This window comes from Urocampus carinirostris, chromosome 2 (genome assembly GCF_059441175.1).
Source record: "Urocampus carinirostris isolate Australia breed hairy pipefish chromosome 2, RoL_Ucar_1.0, whole genome shotgun sequence".
NCBI lineage: Eukaryota > Metazoa > Chordata > Actinopteri > Syngnathiformes > Syngnathidae > Urocampus > Urocampus carinirostris.
The window spans coordinates 44759261-44768939 of NC_142350.1; the positions used below are offsets into that span (position 1 = coordinate 44759261).

The 9679-nt window shown below is 40.7% G+C and overlaps 1 pseudogene; it reads left to right on the forward strand.

Moving 5' to 3' along the window:
* Positions 1-317: 317 nt before the first annotated feature.
* LOC148372027 (U2 spliceosomal RNA) lies at positions 318-448 on the forward strand (annotated as a pseudogene).
* Positions 449-9679: the final 9231 nt, after the last annotated feature.

Here is a 9679-nt window from a genome sequence, read left to right on the forward strand (position 1 = left end):
AAAGCTGAGTTACCGGTACATCTGTTTGTTGTCGCAGCGAACAATAGTGGAAATATATTTTTCCCACCCTTAACTTTGGAAATATACATTTTGTTTCCTTGGCTTACTTTCAACGGTACCCGGACTTTACAAGTCTGCATCATACCTTAATTACGGGTATCATTTTCCAAATTTGATGCCAACTGTGATTACAGAATTCAGTACTATTTATGCAGTTATTGATAAATTCCAGAACAATAAAGCTACTGTGCTGGCGGTGGATTTAGGATTGTGTATCTTGACCGACGCTGTGTGCTTCAATGAAGGAGCAACGCTTTATTGCTAGGACCTTAACTTGGCCTACTCCTAGGCTTTGATTTTTGCATTCTGGAGATGGAATAAGAGCTTGCTCTGTCCACTCCACGCATCGGCCCGGTATTGCAGTACCTCCGGGAACGGTGCATTCGCAATGATCGCAGCAAGGCTTTAGGGCTAGGACCTTAGCTTGGCCTTTTGGCTGAGAGTAAGTGTCCCGGCTCCTAGGCTTTGTAGCGTATTATGAACTGACCGATAACGGATAATGGATAATGAATAACGAAGATAGATCAATAACCCTTAAAAACCCCAAAACCCCCCTATACATGGTTTGTTTGCTGTTAATAGTGTCAATAGATTTGTCCAAACCAAAAAAAAAAAGTAGTTAAAAATGTCAGAAAAATATGTTAAGAAGTCATATTGCCAGATATAACGAAATTGTGAATATGCTTGATTGCTGTTAAGATTGTCAAGAAGGGTTGTTCAAATCTCACATTGTTTGTTTGTTTGTTGTTATTAGTGTCAATAAATTTGTTCAAACCAAAAAGTTACAATCGTGGAGCTTACAGCCTGGTCTGGGTTAAACATGTGACTGTGTCACAAGTTTTTAATGCGGGCGCACGCGGCTTATACATGGGTGCGGCTTGTGTAAGAACAAAAGTAGCAGGTCACCTAAAAAATGGTGGGTGCGGCTTATAATCAGGTGCGTTCTATAGTCCGGAATTTACGGTAGATAGATAGAATAGATAGATTCAGTGTATTCCATTTATTAAATGAGTGGTGTAATTGCCATTGGTTCTGAGTTTATGGCGGGGAACATGTGAAAACTACATCACGAGTTTCATAGATTACGTATACTGGTTCACGAATTGCAAATCTTTATCCCGTAATTTATAAGTTTTACTTTAATCACAAAATGCCACCTTTGCCTGTATTAGTGGTTGTCATATGCTGACAAAAGCGCAGTGATATATTCAAAGAAAGTGCTAGTAAAGTGGCTGCAGAAACCCCAAAACTTTACGGCAGTAAACATAGACCACATTGGTTACCGTGGATATTTATCAAATTTTTAAAAATCTAAATAATTACTTCAGTAAAAGTAAGTGCATGCTGTGTTGACCCTTCACGAATGATGAAATAAAATGAAATAAAATAAAACATCCAGAGAGAAGCCTGACCGGCCCGACTTTAATGATTGACATTTTAAGGTTGGATTCGGGCCCGACCGAAGATGTTACCCCTACATGAAATTCACACCCAAATATCAAGCAACAGCACCTGTTCCTGCTGGTAATACATCTACAAGTGAGCTATATCACAGAATCTTTTTTTTGGTTGTTTTTGTTTTGCATGACCCCCGTAAAAAGCTCCAAGAAAAAGCCGTGAAACATTTCCAGGAAAATGTTTTTGTGCGGCAAACATCGTCGTCGTTCGGCTGAATGAAAGCAAGCTAATGCATGCACACAAACGCCTCCTCACCTCGTCAGATGGGTCAACTTTGACCCCGGCGCAACGCCAAAGTGGCCGTGATTAACGGGAGGGAAATGTCAGTCGGGAATAATGGACGCCGCCGCAGCCGCCGCGTAATTGCAAAACCACATCCGTAAGTCACACGCGTGTTCTTCCACGAGCCGCGCTCCGCTCCGTTGATCTCTTTAGTGTAAAATCGTTCCATTAGATAAATAAGAAAATCTCAACCTAGTAGGTTTTATTTCTATATTTAGAGATGTGTGATATAGCTAAAAGAATAGCATCTTAATGTTGTCAGTCAGTCCAGATGATTTAAGATTTTTCACTGTTTTTTTTGACCATTTACCTCTAAAATATTCATTTGTTTGAAGATAGTTTTAGTGTTCAAAAAATACAAAAGGGAAAAATGAATCAAAGGAAACAAAGTGAAAAAGGAAAAGGGGGAACATGGGAAAAACATGATAGAATAGTGAGAAAAGAACAAAAAGAAAAAAGGGGTGAAATCGAAAAAAAGATTAAAAATAAACAAAAGGGAAAAAAGGAAAACAAGGAGAAAAAGGAGGAAGGGGAAATAGGAAAAAAAAGGGAAAAAACGAGGGAAAAGAAGAAAAAATATAAAGATGTGTCGAAGTGTGTTTGCGGTGTTGAGTTTAAATTGTGTTGCTGTGTTCAATTGCTGTTCTGCGACGCGTTTCTTGCGGTGTGTTTTGTCTTGTTTCCTTCCGTTGTGTTGTGATGCGTTTTGTTTCATTGTGATTCGTTGCAGTGCTTTGCAGTGCGAAGCAGTGCGTTGCGTTTCAGTGCGTTGTGTTTCAGTGCGTTGAACTGGGTGTGTTGCAGTGTGTTGCGTTACTGTGTGTTGTGTCTCACTGGTTGCATTGCTTTGTGTTGCGTTGCAGTGTGCCTCACTGGTTGCGTTGCAGTACGTTGCAATACATTGTGTTGCAGTGCATTGCGTTGCGTTTCAGTGCATTGTGTTTCAGTGCGTTGCGTTTCAGTGCGTTGCAGTGCATTGCGTTGCGTTTCAGTGCGTTGTGTTGCGTTGCAGAGGGGTTGCGTTTCAGTGCGTTGCGTTTCAGTGCGTTGTGTTGCAGCGGATGGCGTGGAAGTGTGTTGTGTTGCAGTATATTGTGTTGCAGTGTGTCTCCCTGGTTGCTTTCCAGTGCGCTGCGTTGCAGTGTGTTGCAGTGCATCGCAGTGCGTTGCAAAATATTGTGTTGCGTTGCATTGCAGTCCGTTGTGTTGCGTTGCAGAGTGCTGTACCGGTTGCAGTGCGTTGCAGTGCGTTGCAATACATTGCGTTGCGTTTCAGTGCATTGCGTTTCAGTGCGTTGCGTTTCAGTGCGTTGCAGTGCATTGCGTTGCGTTTCAATGTGTTAGGTTTCAGTGCGTTGTGTTGCGTTGCAGTGGGGATGCGTTTCAGTGCGTTGCGTTTCAGTGCGTTGTGTTGCAGTGGATTGCGTTGCAGTGTGTTGTGTTGCAGTATATTGGGTTGCAGTGTGTCTCCCTGGTTGCTTTCCAGTGCGCTGCGTTGCATTGCGTCGCAGTGCGTTGCAATATATTGTGTTGCGTTGCATTGCAGTCCGTTGTGTTGCGTTGCAGAGTGCTGTACCGGTTGCAGTGCGTTGCAGTGCGTTGCAGTGCGTTGCAATACATTGTGTTGCAGTGTGTAGCGTTGCAGTGCAGTGCGTTGCAGTGCAGTGCGATGCAGTGTGTTGCAGTGCGTTGCAGCGCGTTGCAATACATTGTTTTTCAGTGCATTGCATTGCAGTGTGTTGCGTTGCAGTTCGCTGTACCGGTGTAATGCAGTGTATTGCAGCGTGTTGCAGTGCGTTGCAGTCCATTGCGGTGTGCTACACCTGTTGCGTTGCAGTGCGTTGCGGTGCACTTTGTTTTGTCGCAATGCATTGCTTAGGCTGCGTTTTTGTTTTGTTTTTGTCCCCATGCCTTGGAATGTGTTGTGACGCGTTGAGATGTTGCAGTGCGTTGTGTTGCGTTGCAGTGTGTTGTACCGGTTGCAGTGCGTTGCAATCCATTGTGTTGCCGTGCGTTGCGTTTCTTTGCAGTGTGGTGTGTTGCACTGCGTTGCAGTGCATTGCGCTGCAGTGCATTGCAGTGCGTTGAGATGTGTTGAGATGTGTTGTGACGCGATACGATGCGATACGTTACGATGCATTGTTTGCAGTGCGTTTTGTTTTGTTTCGTTGCAGTGCGATGCAGTGCGTTGCGTTTCAGTGCGTCTAACAACTGCATGGCTTCCCTGGCAACCAAACCTGTATTCGTACGTGGCGTCCTTGACTCTGCACGCACACAAGCACACACACATGTATGTCTCCTTTGTCTGCACCGGTGAGAAAAGGAAACAGAACGATAGAACGCGGCCTATTTCCATTGCGTCTTCTTTTTCATGCATGGTGCAAGGTGGGAGTCGTGTGCGTGCACGTGGGTTAGCTGTGAAAAAAAGGTGAAGCTACCTTTCCTCTCCTCTTATTTGCTATTTCCGAGGGGGAGGGGGCATCAGGAAGGGGGCTAGCGAGGTCGCCGCCGTTTTTATTAGCGATAATGAGAGAGAGCGAGACACTCTTGCCAATTTACATCTATAATCAGATATTAGTTTCTGACGCCCACGCGACTTGCACACGCGTAGACAATTTGGAGGTTGCGCAAAATATGCCTCCCGCCCCTCTTTTACTGTTAGCATCATTTTTGTGCAATGGAAACGTGAAAATGATGAATTTTCTGTACATTAAGCAATAATAATCCTAAATTTTAGTTTCAATCTGCAAAAGATCAACGAGAAAATAGGAAAATATATAGATAAATAATTAAATGGTGCTGTGAGGGTTTTTGGGTTTAGTTGGAGTTCAGCACTGGACTGACAGAGAACCTCTGTCTTCTTTGTGTTGATTTTAAGTCCCATTCTGGTGCATGCAGTTACAGCTACTGAGAGGATGTTTTGCAGGGCCCCTGGTGTATGGGCAACGAGGGCACAGTCATTGGCGTATTGTAGCTCAATGATGGTCAACTTGGTAGTTTCTTGTAGCCTCCTGATGTTACATAGATTTTCGTCAAGCCTGAAGTCTATCAGCGTGAGACTGGATCTCACTACCTTGAGATCCACCAATCATATTGCGGTGTTCTGACAGTTGTTTGGTTATTAGAACAAAAGGCTTGCCATAATCTTTTAAGGAGTTGAGATTGTGAATTGTTTAAGGTGTCTCTTGTGTGCCTTGTGCATCCTGTCCTTGAGGGTGGAGATCTCTCCTGCATTCTTGTCAAAACAGTCCTGATGTTTTTTGGTTTTGAAACCAACGGCTTGGGCTGTAGTTTCAAATAGGATGTGGGATAAAGACGTCCACTTCTCCTCCATCCCAGACTCTGAGCTGATCTGCTGCTCCGTCTGCCAGCTTCTCAACTAGGAAGCGACGGAAGTAGTCACGGGTGTTTCCACCGGCGAGTCTGGCACAATTGAGTGTCTTCCTCTTAGGACCACCACGAAATACTAGGGGCCGGAGGTGCATCATGGCCTTTGTCGGAATCAAGCGGTGGTCAGTCCAATTCTGAAGATTCTCTTGAACTTCCTTGTGGTTTCTGTTCCTGTACACCAGGGGTCAGGAACCTATGTTATGAATACATAGGGCTCGGAGATAAAATGTAACTAATGCACAATTCTCAGTGACGCTGTAAAGTCAAGTGAATTCATCCCATTTTGGGACACACTAAGCCGAAAACAACACTGCATAAAACCCTGGTTTGGTTCAGTATATATAGGGCACATTATCAACTGCAGTTTACAGTCAAGGTGTCATACTGACATACCCCGTTTTGGCAGTAGATCGCTAAGTAACCGTTCAAATGGAAGCTTATCAAACTATGTATTTTCATTGTTGACATACTTTTTAATAAAAACCAATGGGTCAAACTCTAAATAAATAAAAGGCTAGCAAACCACTCCGAGCAATTTAATTGGATGAGCGGTAGAGTGGGGCAGATCACTGCACACAGCACTCCCTAAGGTAAATACAATTATATCATTATCGTTTGCAGTATTTTGTGACGGTTTTATAAAAGAACTTTGCTCTCACCTTGTTCTAAAAAAACATTATTTAGGACAATAGAGCCTCAACACTTTTTAGTAACCGGGGCAGAAAGAAGAAGTTTAAGTGGTATATTTTTATTGATAGGGGACACCGGCTCTGGTATTACTATTATTTCATACATCAAATGACACACAGTGAAATAAAATGTGCTGAATAATTAGCTTTTGTCTGGAGAGGCTCGGCAGATTTGGTGAATTTCATATAGTGTGGCACTCAAATGTTTTTGAAATATTTTTGCTTTTACGGCTCTTTGGGTCAAAAAGGTTCCCGACCCCTGATGTGCACTATTAACTACTGATTCCTTTTCTGTGAATATGTCCTTTTCAAAATTCTGATTATGCTTCTAGGATTATGAGATCGGCTTCTCCATACAAGAGTAAGTTGTAGCTAGCGAGGACGGCGTCTGGAACCCGGCCAATGAAAGGCAAGTCGCTTTTCTTCGTGCCCCCCCCCCGACTTATATGTGTGTGCGTTTGTGCGTGTGCTGGTGCGCCACTCCAGCGCACTCTTTTATTTGGACTTTAATGAGCTATAAAGGGAGCGTTACTTTTTAAATAAACCGTAAAACACGGGTCATAAAAGGCGAGAGCGCCGCTGGGCCGGGTCCAAGTCGGGCTGGCCGGCGCGTGCCTGAGCGTAATGCCCGGGCGGACGAGGGAGACCCAGCGTGACCTTGGCTGACCTTGACAAAGAAAAAAAAACGAAAAAAAATATTGACATCCGGGACGGCTTTTTCAGCTCCCAAACGGTTCTTTAGATTTTTTTGTTGCTGTAATTATATTACCAATAATAAAACATGGACATAATTGATTAATGGTTCATTTAAAAAAATTATTTTATGTGGGGGAGCAAACCCCTACCGAAAAAACGTCTTGCAGAGGAATGGGCACTAACAGGCTGTACTTGCCCAAGACACACCACAGTAAGTGTTGCCCCTACAACCCTCACCGTTAAAGGAACAGTGAACTGTGAAAATTAGGATGCATTGTGGTATACAGAAGGAAATGAAAAAAGAATTGTCCATTCATAAATTTGTTGTATCATTTGATCTGAATTCTAACATTAACAGTATGTTTATTCATCAGGTTTTAAAATGGCATGGACTAGCAAATGAATTTAAATGCTGTGAGCTAGCTAAACCAAACACAATTTTCAAAATAAAATTGCAGGATTTCTGGTCAATCTGTTTGTGTCACTTTGTCAATTTTACGATAGAAATATTTTAATGTTGTAACAGTAAGTTTGATTTTAATTGACTATTTTTTTTATTTTTGAAATAAACAAATATTATTCATATTTTTACAATAATATTACTTCCTTTTCCACTGAAAATTAATTTAGCCTTATATCTTGTTTCACTCTATTTTTTATTTTGATAATATTATTGATATCCTTATAATATTATTACTTTCTGTTAAGCCGCCTAATAATTTAGCTTAATTTAGTTTTACTTCTTATTTTCCTCTTTTTTGTTCAATTTTTGTATAGTTTATTTATTTTTAAAATTTTATAAAATGCATTGTATACATTTTGAAATAAAATATGCCAAGAATTACTACAATTAATACGAACCAAAAAAATCTTAAAATGCACAAAAAATATAATTAAAATGAGTAAGAACAATTAAATACAAGATTTACCAGGAAGAAAACATATGTATAGTAAGCAGAATTATTTGCCAGTGAAAAAGAGATTATGTAAAATGAAAATTAGAAATACTGAAAAATTGCTGGGAAAAATATTGTCATGGTTGCCATGGTGCCCAATTGGCCCAGCCCGTGTGGCGCCAGCTGCAGCTTGTTGACGGATTGGCTCCCTGTCTGTATTTAAACTCTGTCCTGTTAGTAAGTACCCTTTTGTTCGGTCCGTCTGCGAATCTCTGCTTTTACACGGCAAGCCCATTTTTTGCCTATCCCGTGTTTTTGCTCCGATTTGTCTCCCGTTACGATCTGTTTTGATCTCTACCACGTCTGCTCTACCGTCCCGAATTACGACCTGTTTTGATCTCGACCACGTCCGATCTCCTCTCCTGGCTTTCGACTTGTTTCCGATCCCGATCACGTTTTTGCTCTTCCATCCCGGCTACTGACCCGTTTCTTTCATTCCCGACACCGCCATCGCTCGCCACGGAAATACCACTTCTGCGTCTGAGCGACCTGCTCCCCGCGACCAGCGCTTTCCGAATCGTGTGTGCATTCCTTTCGCTTCTTCCCAATAAAAATGAGTAACGTTACGCGAGTGGGTTCTGTTTCTGTTCTGGTCCTGACAATTATAACAAACATTTTGAAATATATTTGAAAAAAAATCAATTGAAAGGAAGATAATTGCACTTCTTTATTTATACCTACTAAAGAAAAATAATAAAAAAGAAAAAACACACCCCAATATCATTCCCAAAAACTAAATAAAAATACAATAACCATACTTTTAAAATTGTATGTTTATACTTGAGAAAAAATAAGTAAAATACATACTTATCAATAATTACAAGAAAAAATGCATATTGAAAAATATTTTTTAAATAAATAAAGATACTCTAAAAATGAATAAATATATTTAAACATAATCATTTTAATAAATAATTAAAAAAATGTGTGAATTGAGCAAAATGTTTCACTAAATAAAATGTACATATCCAAAACTCTATAAGAAATAGAAACTCATTTTAAAAGGAAATTTTGTGTCAAAAAAAGGAGGCAATAAATAATAATAAAAAGATCATTTGACTTCATTTGTGACACGTTTTTTTGTAATGCATCGGCACTCAATGCCATCATGCTAATCTGGACACGCGCCCGTAAACACTTAAAGACACAGAGGATCGAATAATAACCTCCTTGGCGGAGGTAATAAACGTCTTTACGGCGCCTTGTATCTCCAAAGAGTCTTTTATTCGGCTGCAAGTGACAGCGCCGGCTTACGCAAGCTAGCTAGCGAGCGCCGTGACAGTCGCAAAATACAAGCCGTAATATACGAGTCTTAATAGGTGCACGTCTACCGTATCGGCGGGGGGGGAGTCGTTTCTCTAATACTTGTGACAGGGGGAGGGCAAAAAAAGAAGAAAAATGGAAAAAAGCAGAAAGTGGCTGTCAACAGTCAACAGAGAATAATTTACTGCGTGCATATTTAAAAATAGCGACATGTCGCATTCCTGGGGAAAAAAGAGCCCCCAAGTTACAACATCTGAGGTAAGAGTCATAAATTGAAATCGCCGTATAGTGAAGGATACAGACCTATGCTGAATAGCTAATGCAATAGCTATTTCTTGATAATTGCAAGCTTCGTCTCCATGGTTATCATATTTTTTCTTCTCCTTTTAGCATCACTGCAACGCGAATGTGGTCCGTCAGGCTTTTTAATCTTGGCTTCCGTACAAACATTGTCAAAATATAACGACATGTACACACACACACACACACACACACACACACACATATATATATATATATATATATATATATATATATATATATATATATATAATATATACAGTGAAGGAAATAAGTATTTAAATACCCTGCTATTTCTCACAATTTTCATCGTAGTTGCATGTCGACTCTGAGAGAGATAAACTAAAAAGAAAAACCCAGAAAACACAATGCATGATTTTTTTCAACGATTTATTTGTGTGATATAGCTGCAAATAAGTATTTGAACACCTGAGAAAATTAATGTTAATATTTGGTACAGTAGCCTTTGTTTGCTATTACAGAGATCAAACGTTTCCTGTAGTTTTTCACCAGGTTTGCACACATTGCAGGGGGGATCTTGGCCCTACTCCTCCAAACAAATCTTCTCTAAATCAATAAGGTTTC